We start from the raw sequence: 24,409 nt of genomic DNA, 5'->3' as shown, positions 1-24,409 counted from the left end.
TTACGGTCATAGAACACGCCACTGGCGTGACCGGTGTAGACCACGTCCTGATTGAAATCATTCCCACGCGCAAGGGAGAAGGAAGCCTTTTCATCTTAAATGTATACAGTAGCCCTCGACACAAGATGAGATTCGGCCCGCTTTTTCGTAAATCCTTAAATTTAGCAGAAAGAAATGCAATGGTAATTGTAGGGGACTTTAACTCTTTCGTTACCACGCCTATTCAAATCGATCACCGGTGATCGATGCTTTAAACGGCCGATTTCGACATGTTGGAATCGTTTCTCGTGCAGCTAGCGCCATCCAGTGGTTAGTCTAGGCAGTGCACTTGTAGAACCAGTTTAAATTTTCCCGCTCTGGCGACGTTCTGATTTTTGATGCGCCTTTTTGAGAACTAATGTGCGCGTGTTGTTGCAAAAGGGGGCGTGGCGGCCGCGCTTGAGAAAAAATACTGCCACTCGTGGTAATTCAGCATTAGCGTGAAATTTTTGTGATCAAAAGGCTCCCAGCAAGTCAAATATTGAATCATATTGTCGGCTTTGTTATCTGGCGGCGTTGAGTGGGGATAATTACCCGAAAATGACGCCAGCTATTCACTAGTGAGCTTTGACTTGGAGTTCGGGTCGTTTTATTCCACGAAAACGCATTCCTGAAGGTCCGCCTCATGTCCAACATGTATACCTAGCCAAAATAGAGGAGGCACTGACCTAGCCTTTACAGCCAGTTTGCAGCAGTTTTGGTTTCGCTTCTCTTGTTAAATCCGCCAGAGGGCCGCATCCGGTGTTACTATCGCAACAACGCCAGTCGCTCCGGTCTCTGCCATGGCGTCGTCGTCGGACGCAACTGCGCCGCGCGGAAAGCGTTCTGCTCGAAAGTATTCTTCACCCGCACCTGATTTTAGTGACGAGGATTCGAGCTTCGAGTCCGAAGATGACAGTACTTCTGCTTCAAGCTCTGACGGCGACGATGTTTCGAGTCAGCCCGGGACATCCGCTGCTGCTCACCGGTGAGTTACCTTTACGGCCTTGAGCAGTCACGGCGTCGCGCGCGCTTATCTGCCGACCTTTGTGCACAAGCTTAGAGCTATTCTTGCTATCTGCAGGGTCCGTACGTCGCTAGGCCAGGATGTGCTGCCACCGGCTGTGAAGAAACTTCAGTTCACGCCAACAAGGCCGCCCGGAGCACATCTCGGCCCAGCACTTCGGAGCAGCGCAAGACGCTTTACAACGGTGCGCGATTTTTTCCTCCTGTTCTTCACCGCAGAAGTAATAAATACTATCTGCAAGAACACGAATAAATATGCTTGGATGCATATTTTGGAGCTTCCAAGCTATGCTGAAAGAGATGGGTCGTGGAAGGAAGTGACTCCCGACGAATTAGTGAAGTTCATTGGACTGCTCATTTATAGGAAAGGAAAGAGAAGGAAAGAAGAGAAGAGGCGGCGTGTGGACTATCATCCCAATCGAAAAGCCGGTGCTGATTGACGACTATAATTCCGGGATGCTTGGAGTTGATAAGTCGGATCAGCTGATTGCATCCTATAACGTTTTGATGAAGTGCGTGAGGTGGTGGAAGACGCTCTTCTTTCATTGTATTGACATGGCTGTTGTGAATAGCTTCATTCTTTTTCAAGAGCACCGCCAGCAACACCTCTCAACACCGGAATTGCAGAGGAGCGCCCACTTCGACCAACTTTCTTTTCGGATGGAGCTCACCCAACAGCTGCTCGAGCTTGATTAGATGTTCCCAGAGTGCATCCTGTCCCAAAAGAAGTGCCGCACCATCCGCAAAAGATGCCGAAAAGGCGAAACTGAAGGATGTGCTATCAGGAACGCAAAATCGAACAAAAGACAAACGTTTTCTGCGAAAACTGCGAAGTGCACCTGTGCCTCACGAAAACGCGCATCTGCTTCACCGCATGGCACGAGCGCTGAAGCTGTTCCCGGTCTTTACTTTTTTTTATGTAGCTGAAGAACGGCGCGGTACAGAGAATTAATTTTTTTAGACAGTATTCCTGAGTCATTGATCTTCAAAATGTATATTCTAAATTTTCTTTCTTAATAATGTGTATGTAGATATTGTGCCTTTTCTTTCTTGTTTTTATCAACTCGCCACAAAAATGGCACTTTTCCGAATTTTTTGTATGTTCCCTAATAAATTGTTTGCTTTGTAACTTATGTTTTTGGAAAGAGCATTTCATTATGTGCAATTTGGCATGCTGCAACGTGTTCTGGAATATTATTTGTACTGGCAAAAAAATTTATTCGGAGACCTATGAAAAACGGCCATTTTCTCGCGGTAACGAAAGAGTTAATGCACCCCACGCGGCTTGAAGATACCGTTTGGAGAACGTCAAGGGTCGTAATCTATGGCTATAGACGCTCAGCAGGAGGGTCTCACTCTCGTAACGGATCCACAGGCGCCCACTAGAATGGGTAACAGTGTCAGCAATGACACCACACCAGACCTAACTTTTACAAAGGACACACCTGATGCAAAATGGATAAACACACAAGAAAATCTGGGTAGTGATCACTTCATTGTAGCAACAACTGTACACGCAGCCCCATCACGAAAGAAAGGCAGGAATGAATGAATGAATAGAATTTATTGATAGGAAAGACAGAGAGGTCGACCTGAGCTAGTGCGCTCTAGTCTGCTACTCTGTACTGGGGAAGAGGGAAGGGGAGTGAAAGTATTGGGATGGATGATGATGATAAGAGAAGTGGTGAGTGCTTATGTAAATGAGACAGTGCCTCGCTAGAGCCGCTCGTCGAGCTTGGTGTCCTGCAGGAACTTCAACAATACTTTTGTGGCACGCATTGAAATTGCAGTGTCAGGCCATGGGCCGAGAATAGCTTCCTCCGACAGTAGTTGTCTGCCAACGCTGGCTAGGAAACTGTCTAACGTCCTTCGCTCCAGCATATATGCTGGGCAGTCGCACAGTACGTGTTGGAGTGTTTCGCGCATCTGGCTGTGTACACAATCAGGGCTGTTCGATTGGCCGATGAGGTGTGCGTAGCGACGGGTGAAAGCAACGCCGAGCTGAATCCTGTGTAGCAATGATGTTTTGCTCCGTGTAAGCTTCGGGGGCAAACAGAATTTACCGTCTGAGTCAATCACAATTGTCGAATGGGACTTCTTCCGTAAAATCCGGGAGGAGGAAGCTGATGAGGTCATACAAGACATCGATATTTGGACTAAAAAACTTCATCAAAGTGTGATACGAGCCACTAAGACTATTCCGGAAAAAGCAGGGATAGAGGAGGCGGACAGCAAACTCCTACATATGTGGGAGGCAAAAAGCAGCATGCAGAAACGCTGGAAGCAGCAAAAACTTAATAGAAACCTGAGAACGAAAATCGCCATGCTCAATAAGGAAATAGAGGACTATGCGAATAGATTAAGCCGTCAAAATTGGGAGGCCGCGTGCAACGCCATGGAGAGACAGATAGGGCTACCTAAAACCTGGAATCTTCTGCGTTATCTTTTAGACCCGGAAAACAGCAAGTCCACACAACGACACTGCCTCTACAAATTATTCACAGATACAAAGGCACGGAAGAAGAACTTTTACAGGAACTACAAAGGCTATACGTAGGAAATACAACCAAAGAACAACAACATCCGTATACTGGTAAGGAGAACCCGTATCTTGACAGCCCCATAACCGAGGCTGAAGTTCGAGCGGAACTCATGAGGCTCAACACGAAATCCACGCCAGGCCCGGATGGAATCACCAACAAGGTCCTGAGAAATCTCGATGATGAATCTATCTCGGCCCTCACCAAGTATATTAACACCTGCTGGGAACAGGGTAATATTCCACGTCAATGGAAAACCGCTCGGGTTATAATGATTCCAAAGCCGCGAAAGAAACTTCACCTTGGGAATCTCAGGCCTATATCGTTAACGTCGTGTGCTGGCAAGCTCATGGAGCACGTCATCCTCACACGTCTAACTAATTACATGGAAGATAACGGCCTTTTCCCGCACACCATGATTGGGTTTAGACCAAAACTGTCTACACAAGACATTATGTTGCAAATAAAACACCAAATAATAGACGCGGGACCTCAAACACTAGATACAAAAGCTATCCTTGGTCTTGATCTTACGAAGGCCTTTGATAATATCACCCACAGGGCTATTTTAGAAAACTTACAAGGCCTAGGAGTGGGGCAACGAACCCACGCGTATGTTAAAGACTTTCTCTCCGACCGTGTTGCGCAAATCACAATCGGTGAAGTGAAATCCAAAGAGATAAAACTCGGAAGCCGGGGCACACCACAAGGATCAGTCTTATCTCCCTTTCTTTTCAATGTAGCTATGATTGGCCTGCCAGCAGAACTAGAAAATATAGAAGGATTACATCATAGCCTCTACGCCGATGATATCACCCTTTGGGTAACAGGTGGAAGTGATGGGCAGATTGAGGAAGTCCTCCAAACAGCCATACATACGGTTGAGAAATATGTCATGGATAAAGGATTGAGATGCTCGCCGCAAAAATCAGAATTACTTCTATATCGACCGACACGCAGGGGCCGTAAGAGTTCTACGGGTAAACCAAACATCACGCTTTTTGTAAATGGCACCCAAATACCTATTGTCGACAGCATTAGAGTCCTCGGACTCCACGTATCAGCGAACGGTCACAACGGGGAAACAATCAGAATACTAGAAAATAGCGCACAACAAACACTGAGATTAATTAAGAGAATAGCTAATCGCCATTATGGGATGAAAGAGAACAATCTGGTACGTCTAGTCCAGGCGTTTGTCATCAGCCGCATAGTATACGTAACCCCTTACCTAAATCTCCAAGTAGCAGAAAAGACAAAATTCGACGGCATCATTAGACGATCATTCGAACAAGCCATAGGTTTGCCGATAAACACATCAAATGACAGGCTCCTAGCCTTAGGTGTCCACAACACGCTCGAAGAACTCATAGAAGCCCATACGATAGCGCAATATGAAAGACTCTCACAAACACCTACTGGCAGACACATACTTAACAAGCTTAAAGTAACATACGCATCACAGTATGGCACTAAAGTAGACATTCCCCACGACATAAGAAAGCAGCTTATTATCCCACCGCTACCCAAAAACATGCATCCTGAACACCACAGGGAAAGGCGGGAGGAAAGGGCAAGAGCTATACAGAGGAGATTCCAACGCTCTCAGGACGTGGTGTACGTCGACGCGGCAGAGTACACGACTAATCAGAATATGTCTATCGTTGCAGTGAACTCGCAAGGTGAGCGTAAGGTCAGAGGATCTATTAAAACTAACAGAGCCGAGGTGGCTGAGGAATCGGCCATTGCTCTCGCAATGGCTTCCACACTGGCCACGATAATAGTCAGTGATTATAAAACCGCCATTTTAAATTACGCAAAGGGACGCATCTCGCCGGAATCACAACGTATCCTGGCAAACTTTCGCGGTGAGCGGGTGGTCCATATCATCTGGGCGCCTGCGCACTCCTCTCTCCCCGGCAATGAGGCGGCCGACACCGTGGCTCGAGGACTCACAAACCGAGCCACCGGGGCGCCGCGGTTGGGGCTGACAGGGGACCGGATGGTTGGCTGCAGGGAGATATATCTATTACAGATTGGGGAGGGTGCGTTTTCCACCCGCACACCCATCACTTAATAAGCAGCAGGCGGTGCCATGGCGCCTCCTTCAAACAAATACATATCCGAACCCGGTGTCTTATAATCATTATTACCCAGACCAATATTCGGCCAATTGTAAACTTTGTCAAGAAAGGGCGGACCTAGATCACATTATCTGGGCCTGCCCTCGGGCGCCACGACAGGGCCGAAAAATTCAGGACCGGAAGCAGTGGGAGACCGTGTTGCTCAGCTCGGCCCCCGAAGACCAACTTTTGGCTGTCCAGCAGGCCGAGGATGCCGCTAGAGCTCAAGGGCTTCTGGCTGCCATCTAGGCGGGGTTGGCCCCCCCCCCCCCCCCCCCCACCAATCTGCCGGCTATATAAATAAAAGTTATTTCTCTCTCTCTCTCTCTGCAGCAGAAGAATGGCCAGTTGAGACATAACCATAGGCTTCTGCAAAAAGAAGGCGGGGGGGGGGGGGGACAAATAAACTACTTGTGAAGTTTGTGAAAACGGCTATCCTGCAAAGCTTCTTTTTTTTTTTAACCAAAAAACTAGCTACCTGATTACCTTACAGCCACAGGTGGAGTGCACCTGATAGAAAGCCCCGAGAGTGTTGCTTCAGTCAACTTCAATGCACCTTATTGTTTTGTTGTTTTTTGCACTCATCAATATCGCGACATCTTTAGTGTTTGAATTCGTGGCAACTTAGCCCTCTCAGTGGCTGCAGCAGTTTGCGTGGGGATTAGGCAGGTTCATTTGACCAAAGTCATGCACAGCGTCGAGACAGGGGGGGGGGTGTATGTAATGGGCCTTGACCCTCCCCCTAGTGGGTAACCTTAATTGTGCACACCTATGGACGTTGCCTTTGGTTGCGCATACTAAATACTGCTCACAGGGACGAAACTATTGTGTCACGAATGTTTTCACCAGTTTTCGTTTTGATATGGCCACTACATAACACCTCTAAGCCAAACCTCTGCAACATCATGTCACACCTTGTTACATTACATTGATGTATATAATCCATCGCATGTAATAAAACTTTCTTTCCCCACTCTCCGACTGCATCTGGTTGCTTTGGAATCGCCTGACCTTGTTGTTAAGGCCTTCTCACCAGGAAGGCCAAACACACAGCAAAAGAGGTGATAAAGGGACATCCTGCCATTAGTTCTCTACATTTGTTCATTGCTCTGAGTAGCCATCATGAAGCGAAAATTCAGCTCTGGTCTTCCATCATATGTTGCTACTGTTTTTAAAAATTTTCACTGAAGCTGTTAAAGGGAATTTCACAGCCTTTTTTGTGCAGCGGTGTGCTCGGTATTAACCGTTAAAGAACAGCCGGAGTCCCGAATTTTTGTTTTGAAACGTAATTATAGACGATTACAAAATAAAAGTTGCCTTGTATCCTTCATACCTCTTTCGAATAGACATATACCCCCTTTGAATAAACAACTTATTTGTGCATCTTTTTGGGCAGTAATTCGCAATTAGTTTTTCACATCATGTCTCATTCGCTACGCGAAGGTCAGCTAAGAGTTTATGCAGCTAAAAAAGTTAAAGCTGATCTGCGTGGGAGCCGTCAGCAGCCAGCGAACAGACCCACAATCCTTCTGAATGGTACGAGAACTTCTGTTAATAGCTTGGCTGTCTTTGGTGTATCAATTGCTCAGACTGGCACACATCGGCGAGGTACCTTTTTCACCTTGTCTATCCTCCATTCACGGGGGCTCTGTCTTGAGGCGGAAGCTCTCTTGCAGAAGGTGTGCAAATGCCCTGACTAGCAGCTGTGATAGATGCTAAAGCCATGCAGCACACTGCTTCACAGCATTACTTCCAACTCACGTACTTGTCTGTCTCATTCTCCAATGTTCCTTTACTTCACACTACCAGTCTCCACAGTAACATGACATACCAAGCAGTTCAATCTGCTACCCTTCTCTATGTTAAACATTTTAAGGTGTATCTGCACTTGGTTCCATATGTATACATGGCAACAGGAATGGAAAAAAAAAGATTAATATAGCTGTCGCTCTTCAATAGGCATGTTTTGTGCGGTAACTGGGTCACATTCTTTCGGTTTGGTCCGAAAGTCAAATGTGAAAAAAAGAATACATTTCATTGGGAGCGGAAATTACTTTGATTTATTTTTAATTATTAACTGTAGGAATTTTCTAATGGTACAGTTGCCTGGGCCATCAGAAACAATGTCTCGGAAGACATTACATATGTTGAAGCCATTTAGCCGGCAGGCACTAGCTCGAAATAAATCTTGCTGGCAGTTATTCCGCATTGGTTGGCTTCGTGGCCATCTCATTAATGCCAACGTATCTGTGGGGTGAATTTGTTTCCAGAATATTTCACCGTAGCCGATAGGCGCTCTTTATACATTGACACCGGCTGAATAGCACTCTGCAACAGCCGCAAACGGCTGGGTTAACGAACAGAGCCCAGTCTCGCGCAATATAAAGTGGCCGGGACGACAACTCGCAGTATCCGACATGCTACCTGTGAACGACAGGCGGCAGTGCCCTTCAAGATTGATGGAAGAGCGTTAAAGATGTTCCCACTAAAATAAACGGGGCGAGCAGAATGGCACCCCTCGCCTGCCTCGAGCAATGGGAGATTTAATTTATAAGCACTGTTAGCCGGTATTCTCTGGGGGGCAACTTATGGCACATTTTGCCGGCAAATAGACTGCGAGGACAGAGCCTAAAGCACTAGTAATAGATTTTCCTGGTGTTAACCTGAAAGCCGGCCTCTGGCAGAAACGGACACGACGAACTAGAGTGGAGCAACGAAGTGACAAAACACTTTCCTCCGGTCACTTATGAACAGCTAGACGACGTAGCAATGAAAGTGCATGACTAGTTCGCAGGCGTAGCGCTAATACAGACCACTCGTACCGTACAGGCCAAGCGCTCGTAGAGTTCTTGTCTCCGTCCCTTAGCGAGCCGCACACGAACAACCTTTCAACTTGCACACCTCTTCTTCATTTGCGGCCGGAGGAGGACCTACCGTCGACGTTCAGTCACCGAGTGTGGAAAGTGTGCTATGCCAGTGAACTGAACTGAACCTACTAGGGTGGAGAACGCGATTTTCAAAACTTGCACGCTTGGGAGGTTTGGGATTCTCCTTTTTGAACAACGAGTCTCAAGCGTTGTTCAAAAAGGAGAATCCCAAGTCTCAAGCGTGAAAGACGACGGGTCGGATGGGCTCCACATCTGCTCCGCACAGAAGCTACATTTTCGGCGAAATCACCTCCGCATCCAGATTCTACGCAATCATCCTGTGCCTGAAGTCAGCCAGAGCACGTCAACACCAAACTTGAGGGTGTAAGTGCTATATTTTGCATTTTACGGCCACATCAAGTTTCGAAGCGGGGCCGCCCCGCTAAACCTACTTCGCTAGTGGCGAGGCCTAGCAAAGGCTTCGGCTGCCGCACCGCTGCAGATGGCGAACGCGCTGCTCAATGCCGACGCCGACAAAGCCCACCAATCGTCTACCGGGGCCCCGGAGGACGAGTACATGGAAATTCGCGAATCCCAAGGACTCCTTCGGGCTGCTGAGGAGAACGAAGAAGACAATGAGCCGTGGATCAATGTTACCAGTCGTGCCCGTCGCCGTCGGCTGCAGACACGCTCGACCACGCCCCAACTTTCCCGAACGCCACCGAAGCCCGTTCTCCGCCACAGCCGACCGGCGATGCGCAAGCCCCGACAACCCCCCCTTCCTGCCGATGATTACAAGTTGGCGGTTCGTCCACGGAACGGCCTGCAGCTCAACAAGGTGAGCCCAGGGAAGTTAGTGGACGCCATCACAAATGAGGCAAAGCTACAAATCGGCTCCACCGGATTCAAAATACGCATCGACGAAGACCAAAACATCCTTGTTCTGAGCACTGCCTGAGAAGCTACGGCCTCGGCACTAAGCAAGATGCAAAAAATTACAATTGATGCAACAACATATGATATTGCATCATACGGAATTTCCCCCGATAACTCTTGCAAAGGGGTAATATACAACATCGATCACGACACCACGCCCGAAATGTTACTTAAACGCATTGAATCTCCCGGATACTTAATAATAATATATGGGGTTTTACGTGCCAAAACCACTTTCTGATTATGAGGCACGCCGTGGTGGGGGACTCCGGAAATTTTGACCTCCTGGGGTTCTTTAACGTGCACCTAAATCGAAGTACACGGGTGTTTTCGCATTTCGCCCCCATCGAAATGCGGCCGCCGTGGCCAGGATTCGATCCCGCGACCTCGTGCTCAGCAGCCTAACACCATAGCCACTGAGCAACCACGGCGGGTATCTCCCGGATACGAGGCACTAACATGTAGAAGACTGGGAAACACAACCACTATGGTGATCACATTCTTGGGAAAAACAGTACCATATTACATCGAATTTTCCGGCCTTCTTCTGCGGTGCTACCTCTACAAGAGAACCGTGCCACATTGCCGAACCTGCAACGAGACAGGCCACAGAGAGAACGTCTGCCCGCGGCCCCCCACCACACCCAAGTGCAGAGAGTGCGGCACTTCGCTAGCAACGGAGCAGCACGAGTGCCACCCTCGGTGCTCTCTGTGCGGCGGGAATCACCCGACAGCAGCGAAAGCCTGCCCCAACAGGTTCCTGCCGCCCGTCAACCGCAGACCCTGAGAGCAGACTCCTCGTCTCCGAGGCCGCGTGGCGAGCACTCAGCATCACGCAAGTCGCGGTCCCCGAAACGACGCGGAGCTGTCCAGGGGAGGAGCAGTTCCAGGCCGCGTTCCGGTTCCAGGCGTAGGACTTCATCGCGACGACGGACGCCATCCCATGGCAGGACCTCGAGCCGTGGTCGTTCCGCAAGCGGCAGGAGGGGAAGCAAGGGAGCAGCGCAGGTCACGCAGCAGGTGAGCTGGGCACAGGTTGTTTCTCCCAAAGCTCATCCCCCCCTGTTGACGGCACAGACACATGCCCAGATTAGGCGTCTCACTGAAGAAAGCGCAAAACTCAAATCAGAAATCACTAGCGTACACGCAGAATTCGTAGCACTTAAAGATGAATTGCTTGGAAGAAATAGCACTACCCCTACACAAAACACTTCTACCCCACCCCCGGAGAAGCGGAAACGGGAAGAACAGCCAGCTCACACAGTCACTTCAAACCCGACACTGCAACGAGCAACCGCGCAGCCCACTGCACCGCAGGGAGTCATACCCGTCCAATATGCCACTCTCCAGAAGGTAGAAGAGGTAGTAGCAAAACCTATTCAGAGCCTTCAGACATCCCTACAAGCTACCATGCAGCAACAACTCACAGCTATACAACAGTTAGCGGCACAACAACAACAATACGCAACTCAACAACAACACTCTAACACTCAGTTGGCGGAACGCATCATGAGGCTAGAGGAACGCATACTAGCACTGGAAGCTCGTCAGAGCCGGCGCCCCAAGAAAACAGCTCATCAGGCCCTACCAGAATTGCCAGATTCTCTGGGCTCCCCAGAACCCCATCTTGTGCACGCATCACCACCCCTTGATAACCAAGATGGCTCCGCCTCAACATATATGCAGTAAGCGCGGGGGCTCCTCAGGCGAAACCACGGTGTGGCAGTGGAATTGCCGGGGCTACAAGAACAAGTATGGATCACTGATACAATACATCGCTACATCAACAAGACCACCTGAAATCATCGCACTGCAAGAAACGAACACACACGTCCGCCTACCCGGATACGTCACTTATGGCACCGATACAGGCAGCAGCCTTCACACCCTGGTCAGTAAGAAGCTAGTGGCCGTTCAACACCATCTCCAGCAATCCGACCCGCTTGCCATTCTGCTCGAAATTATCCCACAGGCAACAAAGAAGAAGAGTCCCATGTTTGTTCTAAACGTCTACTGTCGGCCGAAAAGTGCGCCATCGGTCCTCAAACTGGTTTTGGAGCAAGCCACGCACGCAGCACGCAACCATCCGCTTCTAATTGTGGGCGACTTTAATGCAGCCCACCCCCTCTGGGGTTATACGTACACCAACCCCAGGGGAAACGTGCTTCACAATGTTATTGAGGATATGGATCTCACACTCGTCAACGATCCAAAGAATGACCCGAGGCTCGGCACAAGTGTTCAAAGAGACACGAACCCCGACTTAACCCTAACCAGAAATATCCGCCAAGCTTGCTGGACCAATCTGAAGGAGTACCTAGGCAGCGACCATGCGCTGCTAGCCACCACTCTCCATGGGCTCGAATACGAAGCCAGGATAGGCACGGCTCGCCTCACGGATTGGACCAAGCTGCGGGAGATAAGAGAAGAAAGAGCTGCGAACGAACAGAGCCAACAGCTTCAGTCAATTAAGGAGTGGATCACTCAGCTTCAGAAGGATGTGAAGGCGCACACCAAAGTGCTTGAAACATCCACCACCACTCCAAGCATCGACGCCCGCTTGCTCCACATGTGGGAAGCCCGGCGTAGCCTGCTGAAGCGTTGGAAAAGGCAAAGATTAAATCGCAAGCTCAAGAGGCGATCGAATAGCACTACTCACACAAGATGCTGCGGAATATGCTACCACGCTATGCCGAGAGAATTGGCTATCCCTCTGCGACAGCTTGAGAGGAAGACTGAGTACTTCCAAGACGCGGAAATTATTGAGGTATTTAATCAACCCGGTCAGCAGCAAAACGGAATCCCACCACAATATGACCCGAGTAATTCACCAATTTCCTGGAAATGAGGCGGACCTCCTTTTGACTCTCGAAGCCCAGTACTTCCCCACACAGCCACCGGAGCATCTGCCACCCTACACCGGCACCCCTAACGAGCTCCTAGATGAGGACATTCATCTACATGAGGTAACAGCGGCGATAATGGGCTTGAGACGCCACACAGCCCCGGGAATGGACCAAATTACCAATAAGGCACTCGTAAATCTTGACATCCCCTCGCTACTAGAGCTTACCGCTCATCTTAACGAAGTATGGAGGAAAGGAAACCTTCCCGAGGACTGGAAAATAGCCGAGGTTCGTCTGATACCGAAGCCAGGCAAGCCACTAGCCATTGAGAACCTACGACCGATCTCCCTCACTTCGTGTGTAGGAAAGCTCCTAGAGCCCATCGTTCTCAGTCGGTTACAACCATTACTGGAGGACTCGGGGAAACTTCCAACAACGATGATAGGATTCCGTCCACACCTCTCAACTCAAGACATCCTACTTCAGCTGAAAGAGGAGGTGATTGTACCAGCGACACGCAACTCCCCCACGGCTATCCTCGCCTTAGATCTTAAAGGGGCGTTCGATAACGTCAAGCACACAGCAATCTTACAGAGGCTAAACGCGCTGGGTTGTGGGGCCAGGACGTACTCCTATATCAGAGATTTCCTCTCAGATAGAAAAGCCATCCTAAAGGTCGGGGACAAAGCCACAAACCTCTTCCTACTGGGCGGGCGCGGCACACCACAGGGCGCAGTGTTATCTCCTCTCCTTTTCAATATCGCCCTACCGCCGCTCCTCGATAACATCCCAGGGATCCGGCATGGCCTATATGCCGACGACATTACCATCTGGTCGTCCACAGGGTCCATCGGGGAAATGGAGAACCACTTGCAGGAAGCTGCAGACGTGGTGAGCGACTATGCTAAGTCATGCGGGCTCAGCTGCGCCCCCCAAAAGTCGGAGCTACTCCTGGTCTCACCGCGAAAGAAACACACGTGCGACTCGCCCACTATCAACATACAACTCGAGGGACACACCATCATTCCGTCTCAGAGCGTAAAGATATTGGGAATGGTTTTCCAGTCGGATCGCACCAATACAATATTAATTCAAAAGCTTAAGAATACAACAGCCCAAGTTACGCACATGATCCGGCGAATAACAACCAAGACAAGAGGCATGGGGGAGGCGGACACGCTTCGGCTTGTCCAAGCCTTCGTCGTGTCTCGAATAACTTACGCTATTCCGTACGCACTACTCAACGATACGGAACCCAAGAAAATCAACACAATGATCAGAAAGGCATATAAACAGGCGATGGGTCTGCGAATCAGTACGTCCACAGAACGCCTACTACGACTAGGTGTGCACAAGAAGGCCGAGGAGCTGATCGAGGCACATTTATCCAGTCAGCGAACAAGGCTGGCGATTACGGAAGCAGGGAGGTCCATTCTCTTACGCCTGGGGCTCTCTGCCCCTCTGAGCCATCCGCCGCCTCAGAATGTGAGCTTACCCCATGCCATCCGGAGAAACATCACCGTACGTCCTCTACCTCGCAATATGCACCCAGTGCACCACGCAGAGCGAAGGGAGGCCCGCGCCCTGGCCATACACAAGCGATACGGAACTCTGCCCTCTACAGCCTACACTGACGCGGCTTCTTACTCCAGACGCGCAGCCACAACAGCCACCGTAGTCGTCAACACAGAACATCGGAGCAGCATTTCGCTCACACGAAACAATCCCCTCCAAGCCGAGGAAGCGGCCATAGCCCTCGCGCTCTCCCAAACAGAGGTTGAAGTCATAGTGACCGACTCCCAACAGGCGTGCAGCAACTTTGCTAGCGGCAGAATTCATGCTACTACGCTCCGGATCATCAATCAAAAGCCGCCAACGAGATCAGTCATGATCATCTGGGCGCCAGCTCATCAAGGCATTCCTGGCAACGAGGTCGCCAACCACGTGGCTCGAGATCTGACCCACCGAGCCGACGCCGAGGAATCTGAACCTGAGCGCATGCACCCTCTAGTCTCTTACCAAGACATCACACAACACTACAAGCTAACCTGCAGAACATATGCACCCCCACACAAGTCACTACCTAGAGAGCAGGAGCGATTCCTCCGAGCTCTACAGGTTAATACATTCCCCCACCCAACCAGAAATCACCTCATAGACCCTACAAAATTCTCTCCGCAATGCCGCTTCTGCACAGAGCCCGTATCCCTCAGGCACATAGTAGGGGGTTGCAGAGCGGCACCATTAAATCCTCCGAACCCTTACCCCACTAACGAGCTTTGGGAGAGAGCCTTGGCCAGCTCCGACCTCGAGGATCAGCAACGGCTGATTGCGAGGGCCCAGGACGCGGCCCGAGCTCAAGGCATTCTGGAATGAGGACGCCTCTCCATAGCTGCATTTACCTAATAAAAATGTCTATTCTCTCTCTCTCTCTCTCTCTCTCTCTCTCTCAAGCGTTTGTACGCTTGCCATTGGCTGGCGAGCATACGGTTGAGCCATTGACTATTAACCCGCACTATAGTACTTTAAACAAACGCGCGCGGCCGCGCGCAAACTTTTACATTCAGTGGTTTAATTTATCTTATTTAACTGCTGTTAGTAAGGTGTTTGTTTTCTCTTCCCCAGCTTAAACTAACAAGGATGAAAACATGGGACCCTTTTCAGAAGTGCTCTCACTTGTGCGCGCTTTGCCTTAATTCCTTGCCACAGAAAGTTGGCGAGTACACTCTTAGGCAAAGTTACACCCTTTGGCTTGCCCCTTCTGCCTCACAATTATCGTTACCTGCCTTGATGCGTTTCCTTTCTTTAACGCTGCGAGCCCGGAACTTTCCAGTAACGAACGGCACGCGCGTTATCAGAAGGGGCAAGCCATAGGGTGTAACTCTGCCCTAAGAGTGATATATATATATATATATATATATATATATATATATATATATATATATATATATATATATATATATATATACTCGCATATTTTTGAAATTGTAGAAGCGCTGCGATACGCTTATCGCACGTAAGGATAATACATGAACGTGCATTTTCTGAAGATAAATCGTTTAAAAGAGATTTGGAGCTCTTAAAGTCCATATTTGTAAACATCGTTCAATATAACAATTAGACTTGACACTTCATGTGTGAAAAAAAGAAGCACTGTGAATAAGTGCTGTTAAAATCAACACCTCAACTGCGTCTCTCGCTTGGTAACAAATGCCAATCTCAAAGGCCATGCTTCTGCTAACTGCAAGAGCCGAAAGCTATTTGAACAAACTCTGTGGACAAGTATACCGAACGTATGGGACCATAAAATCTAATCTCTATGCGAAATTCGAGCTAAGAAAGCCCCGCAAAGTGCAAGAGAGAGCAAAAATTGGCAGTTGCTTAACTCGGCTATGCCAGGATATACGCAGCGAAAGATAATCCATAGCATGGTTAGCCTTGGTTAATCTTGATTGCAAGTGCAGGTTAGTCTGGTTGTCTAGCTATGTTGCGGCGTTTAGCCAGTCGTTCGGCGCGCTGTTCGTCTGTTTCCTGGGCGATTCGTTTCCTCTTCATTGGTGGCGAGGGCTACCCCGCCTAGGTGGCGGCCAGAAGCCCTTGAGCTCTGGCAGCATCCTCGGCCTGCTGGACGGCCAAAAGTTGGTCTTCGGGGGCCGAGCTGCTCACTGCTTCCGATCCTTAACTTCTGGAGCGTGGGAGCGCCCGAGGGCAGTCCCAGATAATGTGATCCAGGTCCGCCCTTTCTTGACAAAATTTGGCCGAATATTGTTCTGGACGATAGTGCACTGAATTTAGATACGTATAGATTGGTTTGAAGGAGGCGCCATGGCACCGCCTGCTGCTTATTAAGTGATGGGTGTGCGGGAGGAAAACGCACCCTCCCCAATCTGTAATAGATATATCTCCCTGCAGCCAACCATCCGGTCCCCTGTCAGCCGCGGCGCCCCGGTGGCTCGGCTTGCGAGTCCTCGAGCCACGGTGTCGGCCGCCTCGTCGCCGGGGAGGGGAGGTGTGCGCAGGCGCCCAGATGATATGGACCACCCGCTGACCGCGGAAGTTTGCCAGGATTAGTTGTGACTCCGGCGAAAAGCGCCCCTTTGCGTAACTTAAAATTGCGGTTAGAATCGCTGACTATTATCGAGGCCATTGCGAGAGCAATGGCCGATTCCTCAGCCACCTCGGCTCTGAATGCTTTAATAGATCCGCTGACCTTAAGATCACCCTCCGATTTCACTGCAACGACAGACATATGCTGATCAGTCGTGTGTACACGACGCACCACGTCCACGTACACCACGTCCTGAGAGCGTTGGAATATCCTCCCCCTTTCCTCCCGCCTTTCCCTGTGGTGATCGGGATTCCTGTTTTTGGGTAGCGGTGGGATAATAAGCTGCTTCCTTATGACGTGAGTAATGTCTACTTTAGTGCCATAGTGTGATTCGTATGTGTGTCCTTTTTTTCTGCCATTTTAAGAGACAAACCCGTTTTCCGGGCCCCTGCACGTTATTTGAAAGAAGAAGAAAATGTTCACACGGATACCACGTTGTTCTTGCTCAAATTTCACACCAAGACAGCATTTTGTTGTTGGGGTCGTTGAATATGTAACTTTAGGCATGCGTGTGGGCGCGTCATATCTACATTACCAACCTCCACAGAGTAGTAAAATGTTGAAGGTGACGTCATAACCGCTATGTTTTGAACAATAATTACGTGAGACCCTCTCGATAAACAAGGTAACACATAGGAAGGAAATAAGATGTTTTTTCTTTCTCCATGCAAGGCACGTAAAAAAATGATGTCTTGCTGCAAAAGTCACGCGAGGACCAAAACTCTCCCGCACGTAGATACAACGCTGTGACACGTGCCTGTATTTTACTAATGTTTAGAGCGTTTGGACCTTCTCTTAACAAGAAAAAAAATGAAATGATTCATAAATATTATATGTCACCACTCCTTTGACTAGTGTGCACCTTGTTTGCTACCCTACACCGGGGGATATGTCGATCTAACAGGCGTCAAATTATGGTATACTAGATTAGGGGTAGTGGGCTGTGGGAACTCCGTGGTGAAGCAGTTTTCCCGAAAACGCACAGGCGGCGCAGCTGCGCCTTTCACCTGGGCCCCTTCATGTACGCACACGTGTCGGATGTCTCCTCGCACGGGTGATAACCACGTTTCAATACGCTCCACCGCGTTTTTTTTTATGCGAAGCATATTACGAGAGCTCAACCCAGCTCCTCAGGCGCGGCGGTGTCGCCTTCAATACCACGTGACACCGTGACGTCACGACAGAGGAGAAACGGGGCTCCAACTCGCGCCGTCGCTCGAGAGCTCAACCCAGCTCCTCAGGCGCGGCGGTGTCGCCTTCAATACCACGTGACACCGTGACGTCACGACAGAGGAGAAACGGGGCTCCAACTCGCGCCGTCGCTCGAGAGCTCAACCCAGCTCCTCAGGCGCGGCGGTGTCGCCTTCAATACCACGTGACACCGCGACGTCACGACAGAGGAGAAACGGGGCTCCAACTCGCGCCGTCGCTCGCGGCGTCGCCCCCCGCATCGGACGCGGTGAGCGTCGAGCAACGCAACGTTCGGCGCGACAACGAAATGTGCGCCTGAGCAAGCGCCGCACGCCTGAGCCGACGCCGACGACACCGCCTTTTCTGCGACACGAGCTCCTTAACGCTGTCGCGTTAAAATAATGGCTAGTATGCTTCGCATCCTGGGCTTAACCTTAACTAAGCCACAGCCATTTTTTTAATCTACAGAATAGAGAGAAAGAGGGTAAAGAAAGAGAGATGATTCGTTTCCTTTTCTTGCGAGGACACAAGTTTAAAAAAATTTGTTGGTACATGCGAGTCCAGGCACGCGCCGGTGGCACGACTGGCTTATCGGAACTCGCACAGAAAAGAGGACATTCAGTGCACACGCAGATTTAGTTCTGCAGTGAGCGCTTTATTTACGCGCAAAGAATGGGCTCCAATCCATGCTGTAAAGATGGTTGGACAGCGAAGCTGTAAACGACAACTAGAACAATTACTCATTGCGACGTAGGTTGAAATCATTCATGTGGCGACATTCGCATGCACTTTACCTAGTATGTTTCGACGGCTTGCGACTTGGCTTGCGCCTCTACTTTGCGCACCTATGCAAAGAGTGGACCAGAGAGAAGAGAAATTCGCCGCGCCTCGTATATGCACTGCTCTTCAGGAGTCCTTATTATGCTTACGTGACACAAGACAAATCAGTTGCTAGGTGGGTTCTTCTTTCACGTACGAAAATGTAGTTACGTCACTAAGCTGCCGTCGCCGCGGCAGCTAGCACAACGGCAATGTTTACCGGGAAACGTATGCGGAGAGAGCTACGTGCTGCATTGCATGTAGGCGCAGGAGTGCCTTATCATCAATTATGCACGTGGTTCGGATGTTTGTTTTGAGCTTCTTCTTTATTGAAGCGTATGCTGTTCTGTATATGTAGTGACTACATAGAATGCATGCACTGTTCGCTTCACTTTACTGAGTGCTTGTAGCCTCTGCCTTACGGAGGTAGGAGGCATAGATGATCGTTTTCCGTCGACGTTACACCACGAAGAAATCTTGGGATCCTACAGCTCCGCTGTAAAATCGCACGAGAAGAGTCATGCAGCACCTGTTTCGCTTCATCCATTGTGTGTGACAGTGGTTCTAATATTAATGTATGGCAAACATACGTCCGGCAGATGTCCCCTTGTGTACTTCCTTAGTTGATGAAGCCAGCCTTATTTTTTCAATTATGATGGCGTGACACTCACTGTTATAAAAGACCAGAACATCAGCAGCACCACCACAGCTGGGAAGTTTGTTAGCGGCCCACTGCTCTGTCCGTTGAGCCACATTCCATAAGACAAACGGCATATCTATTGCACGTCGACAGCAGGCCCATTCGTTTGAAGCTCATCAACTTGCAAGCAAGGTTTTTTTTAGGTGAGCCACGCTCTGTAGGTTCTGCGCACACCTTTCACCTCTTGGAAATTTTTCGCGTACTAGCTGGCACCTTCTACAAGTACATGGGAACATTCGGCAGCATGGTGCACGGGTACTGCGTCCGGTGAAAGCGAGGGCTTTCCACGCGGTATCCGCACTTCCTCATTTCCATCAATCATGTGAACGTAGTCTCGAAACACGTATATTCTTTCGAACTGCAGCTCACACACAGCGCCAGTCAGTTCCAGGGGCTTATGAGCACGGTGAACGTTCCGATGTCAAACATAGCGCCTTTCGTCGTCCTCGGGTGTTAAACTTCGACACGTTCAGTTCTGCAACCGGGAGCGAAGCAACAGTAGCTCCTCCGACGAGGCTTCGTCATGTCACCTCATCAGTCAGAGAATGCACACGAAATAACAAATGCGCAGACAAAACACAGAACTACACATATACGTAGACAAAGGCAGGCGAGATAGACGGCCAACGCGCGAGTGCGGCGGTGGCACCACAGAACACCCATAAATGCCTAAAATGCCCATAAGATCTAATAAATGATCTAAAGGTAACGACAGCTCTTTCCTCCTCCTGTGCCAGCGCTCCTTCTCTCGGCTCTTCCGGGGCGCCGACGGTGGCGGCACCTAGGCCGGGTACAGCTAGCAGACGCTGCCAAAGTTCGCCCCTGAGTTACTCCAAGAGCTACCGGGATCCACGTTGCACTGCTTTATCGAAGCTCTTTCCACAGCGATCACTTTGATTGTGGTGTCAACGCAGCAGCCGCCGGGCCGGCGGGGATGGCACGGCGGCGCGGCGCGTAGACAGTCGAAGGTGAGGGAGTTGAGAGTGTATTACGAGAGAGGGCGTAGGGAGAGGAGCCTAGCGGGGGGAAGGGCTTGGCCACCTGGATCGGCGCGCGTGCGCGCGATGATCTACGAGGCCATGCAAGGGAAACGGATTTTTGCGTCGCCCTGTACACAGATGGCGCCAATTTCCTGCGCCACCGGAACTCGACCGGCAGATTTTGTGGCGGAAGGACGTGCGTTTCGGAGCTCCGTGGCGACGACGAAATCATAAGTTTTTGTGCATGCTTTGAGCTTGCTTCTGTTTTTATTAGCTGTTTTTTGTATTTAAATAGTAATTGGGCGTGCGGACGCTCCTGTGTCGAGGCTTTAGCGACCTCGTTCGTGGCTAGGTGGTCTTTTTTTCTTCTTTTGTTTTGCATGGAGCGGGGGCGCAAATTTTGAATTCGTGGTAAGCGTGGTAAACGTGCCGGCTTTGTCTGGATCTGGCGGTTTCCCTCGTTGGGCCTGGGTGCTAGGCGGGACCTGTTTGATAGGCCTATGTAACTATCTCAGCTAGCTCTTCGAAGTGATTTGGCGGACGTGCTCGTTGAGCCTGAGGAAGTAGGCCTAGCGATGAAACCAAACAAAGGGAAGGCCGCGGGGGATGCGGAGCAAGTGCAGTGCGACGAGTGCCTGCGCTGGTGCTCCCTCGACGAGACCAGTTTCCAGAGCTTAGCAGACGCGGAAGAGTCTAGCTTTACGTGCAGGCTGTGCGAAAAGGTCAGGGAAGCAGTCCAAAAACTGGAAGGAAATTGGACAGCCAAGTTCGAGGAGCTGAAAGCAGACCTGAAGGAGGAGCGGGAGAGGCGGTTAGCTTTGCAGGCGAAAGTCGCCGAGTTGGTCAAGGTGGAAGCGGTGCAGGCCACGCAATTAGTAAGAACCGTGGCCGAGCTTGGAGAAGAGAAGGAAAGGAGAGCAGAACTGCATAGGCGTCTCGATGCGCTTGAGACGCGCGCAGCGGAGAATGATGGGTCGGGACACCAAGCCGGAGGCAAAAGCACAGAAAGTAGGGTAGACCCTACATGCGAAGTCGGGGGCAGGGTGGCAGGGCAAGCGGTAGTCAGCTCGCCGCCGGTGAATCGGCGTAGTTATAGCGAAGCAGCGCAACACGCCCCGCGGGAGGCGACGCTGCAGCCACAGGAAGCCGGGAAGCAGGGAGAGGTAGGAGAGAGTGAAAGGGTGATCATCGCTGGCGACTCAAACATGGCTGGGTGCTCAAAAGCAATTGTGGAGAGGGTGAAAGGCGACAAAAGAGTGGCGGTAGGGACATTTCCAGGGCAGACACTGGGTTCTGTCATGGAGCGAGCAAAAGAAAAGCTCACGGAGAATGCCCACGTGCGCAACCTTGTCGTAGTAGCAGGTGGGCTAAATGACGTCCTGAACAGGAAAGGGCCAGGACTAGCCCAGCGCTTGGCGAAGGGGGTGGACGACTTGCGCGAGCTATCCCCTCAGGTGCAGATCGTGGTGTGCACGGTGCCGGAGGTGCCTGTGCGTGACAGTCACGTACAAAGAGCCGTAATGGCTGCCAATGAGGCAATATGGAAAATGAGCCGAGAGAAAGGCTTCGAGGTTGTCGAAGTAAACAGGGAAGTGAGAAGTTGTGGTGGTTTTAAACGAGATGGGATCCACTTCAATTACAGGCTAGCACGAGAAGTGGGCTGGCGACTTGGGGGTCGCGCTGTTGCTTTTTTAGGGGGCCCGCGGGCGCTCGGGAGGTCAGAGTAGGTAGTAATAAAGAAGGTCCCCTAGGGGAACAGCAGAAGAGCATCGCCGTCGATAAGAGGAAAAGGAGGAAAGCAAGAACAAGAGCTCGCCATGCAATAGGCTACATAAACATGCAGGGCGGCAGAAGAAAGGAAAAGTGGGCAGAGATTGAGGAGCAGTTACGTAGAGAACAAATAGGGGTATATGCGGTTACAGAAACGCACCTTACAGACTCAGAAGAGCCGCCACTTATTGAGAATTATGTATGGGAAGGGTGCAACAGAACTAAGTCGGAAAGAAAGGGAGGGGGAGTCGGAATGCTCATCCATCAGGGAGCCAAATGGAAAAGAGTAAATTCACAATGTCAAGAGCATCTTTGGTTATCAGGTACAATGAGTGGGAAAGAAACTTAGCTTGGAGTTACGTATTTGTGGACCGGAATAAATTGCACAGAGAAGAATAAAGAATTAGTAGAATGCATAAGCGCTGATATTAGGGGTTTCGGGAATGGTGCTGAGATAGTCCTATTAGGTGACATGAATGCCCACATAGAGGATTTAGACGGCTATACCGACAATAACGGGAAGTTAATGCTAGACCTTTGCGAGCAACATAACCTCGTGATCGTGAATACAGGGCCTAAGTGTGAAGGACAGATCACGTGGGAAGTGGGAAACCGGCAATCGACCATTGATTACTGTCTGATGACAGAAGGAATTCAGGATAAGTTGAGAGAAATGGTCATCGATGAGGAAGGGTTTAGCAGCATAGGGAGTGACCATAAACGCATCATTTTGAAAATGGGATATGTAGTTGGGAAAGAGAGCAACGAAAGCAAAATGGCCAGCCCAAATTTGAACGCTGAACAAATAGCAAATATAGTCACTAGAGTGGAGGAAGAAATTGGCAAGTCGCCAAGTAAGGGGTGGGAATATGGTGAGCTTCTAAGTGTAGTAACGACAGAAATACGGAAAGAGAAACAACACGTTCAATGGAAAGGAAAAAAGAAACCGAAAAGCTGGTGGAACAAGGAGATACGAGAAGCGATCGCCGAAAGACAGAAAGCATCTCGAGAGCACAGGCAGGCAAAGAAGGCGCAGTTGCCACAGGATGAAGTAACCGGTAAATGGGAAATATACCGGGAGAAAAAGTCTATGGTTCAAATACTGGTGCAAGCAAAATTAAAAGGTGAAAGTGAGAGTTGGTTGTCAGAAATACGTGAGAAAAAGAAGGCCGCACCTAGAATATTTTGGAATCACATAAAATTATTAGGCAGGAAATCAACAACAATACAACAACATATCCTAGACGAAGATGAAAACAGACTGGAAGGAGAAGCAGCAATAAATTACATCCAAAAAGTAACAGCTGAATCTTTCCAAGGCAAGGACGAGGTTGTATTTGAAGAGAAAAAGAGCATGAAAGAGACCCAAGGGGGAAAGGAGCTAGTGCTTACAAATTTAAACTGGAAGAAAGCGGAAGAGAAAATTCCTAAGCGCACAGCCACAGGGCTAGACGAGGTTCCCGTTAGGCTGATAAATGAACTGGGACCAAAAAGTAAGGAAGCTCTCGTGAAAGCAGTTGAAAAAACTTTAAAAGATAGACGAATACCAGACAGTTGGCGACAAAGTAGAATGAATTTAATTTATAAAGGTAAGGGGGAGAAAGACAGAATTCACTCGTATAGACCGTTGACCATTACATCGGTAATATACAGGCTAGCAATGCAGGCAATCAAATTAAAGCTTCAAGCATGGGCAGAAAATAATGACATTTTGGGAGAGCTTCAGAATGGCTTTAGAATAGGTAGGCGTTTGGATGATAACTTGTTTGTTCTTACTCAGTGTATTGAAATATCAAAAGCAGACCGTTGTATGTGGCCTTTTTGGACATTACAGGAGCATACGACAACGTAGACCGCAGCATTTTGTGGGATATTCTGGAAGGGGAAGGCTTAGGTAACGATTGTATACAGCTTTTGAGAGAGATTTACCTAGAAAATACTGTTTGCGTTGAATGGGAAGGGATGAGGAGCGCGGAGAAAGTTCATATCAACAAGGGACTGAGGCAGGGGTGCCCTTTATCCCCGCTGCTGTTTATGATGTACATGGTGAGGATGGAGAGGGCGCTAGAAGGAAGTAATATCGGGTTTAATCTCTCATACAAACAGGCAGGTACAGTAATAGAGCAGCAACTCCCAGGTTTATTTTATGCAGACGACATTGTGTTGCTCGCAAACAACCAAAGTGATTTGCAACGTCTGGCTAATATTTGTGGACAGGAAGGCAACAATTTAGGTTTGAAATTTAGTGTTAGAAAATCAGGTGTTATTGTATTCAATGAAAACAGTGAACAGACAGTGGAGATAGAGGGCCAAGAAATACCTCGGGTAACAGAATATAAATACCTTGGTATATGGATAAACGAAGGCAACGGATATATGGAAACACAGGAAAAAACCATAACAGTCAAGGGGAAGAGAAATGCAGCCATAATGAAGCACAGAGCGCTATGGGGATACAATAGGTACGAAGTCCTCCGAGGTATGT

At 49.5% G+C, this 24,409-nt stretch overlaps 1 protein-coding gene and 1 long non-coding RNA gene across 4 annotated transcripts in view; one reads left to right on the top strand and one right to left on the bottom strand.

The window, feature by feature from the left end:
* LOC139052758 (chromosome-associated kinesin KIF4A-like) overlaps positions 1–24,409 on the bottom strand; it is a 104,673-nt gene that overhangs the window by 71,493 nt on the left and 8,771 nt on the right. Inside the window, exon 1 of one of the 3 annotated variants that reach the window (XM_070529824.1) lies at positions 5–199. The exons of the other annotated variants lie outside the window; for them this stretch is intronic. The gene's annotated coding sequence lies outside the window, so the exon portion shown is untranslated. Of the gene's footprint in view, positions 1–4; positions 200–24,409 lie in introns of those variants that run through there. 3 annotated transcript variants of the gene reach the window in all.
* LOC139052763 (uncharacterized) lies at positions 716–2,177 on the top strand. The gene is made up of 2 exons (XR_011510049.1): positions 716–1,006; positions 1,103–2,177. It is a non-coding gene; the product is annotated as an uncharacterized lncRNA (long non-coding RNA).

Source organism: Dermacentor albipictus, unplaced genomic scaffold (genome assembly GCF_038994185.2).
Source record: "Dermacentor albipictus isolate Rhodes 1998 colony unplaced genomic scaffold, USDA_Dalb.pri_finalv2 scaffold_33, whole genome shotgun sequence".
In the NCBI taxonomy this organism is placed as follows: Eukaryota; Metazoa; Arthropoda; class Arachnida; order Ixodida; family Ixodidae; genus Dermacentor; species Dermacentor albipictus.
Note: the sequence above shows the minus strand (reverse complement) of the source record. Positions and strands in the feature narration are given on the sequence as shown.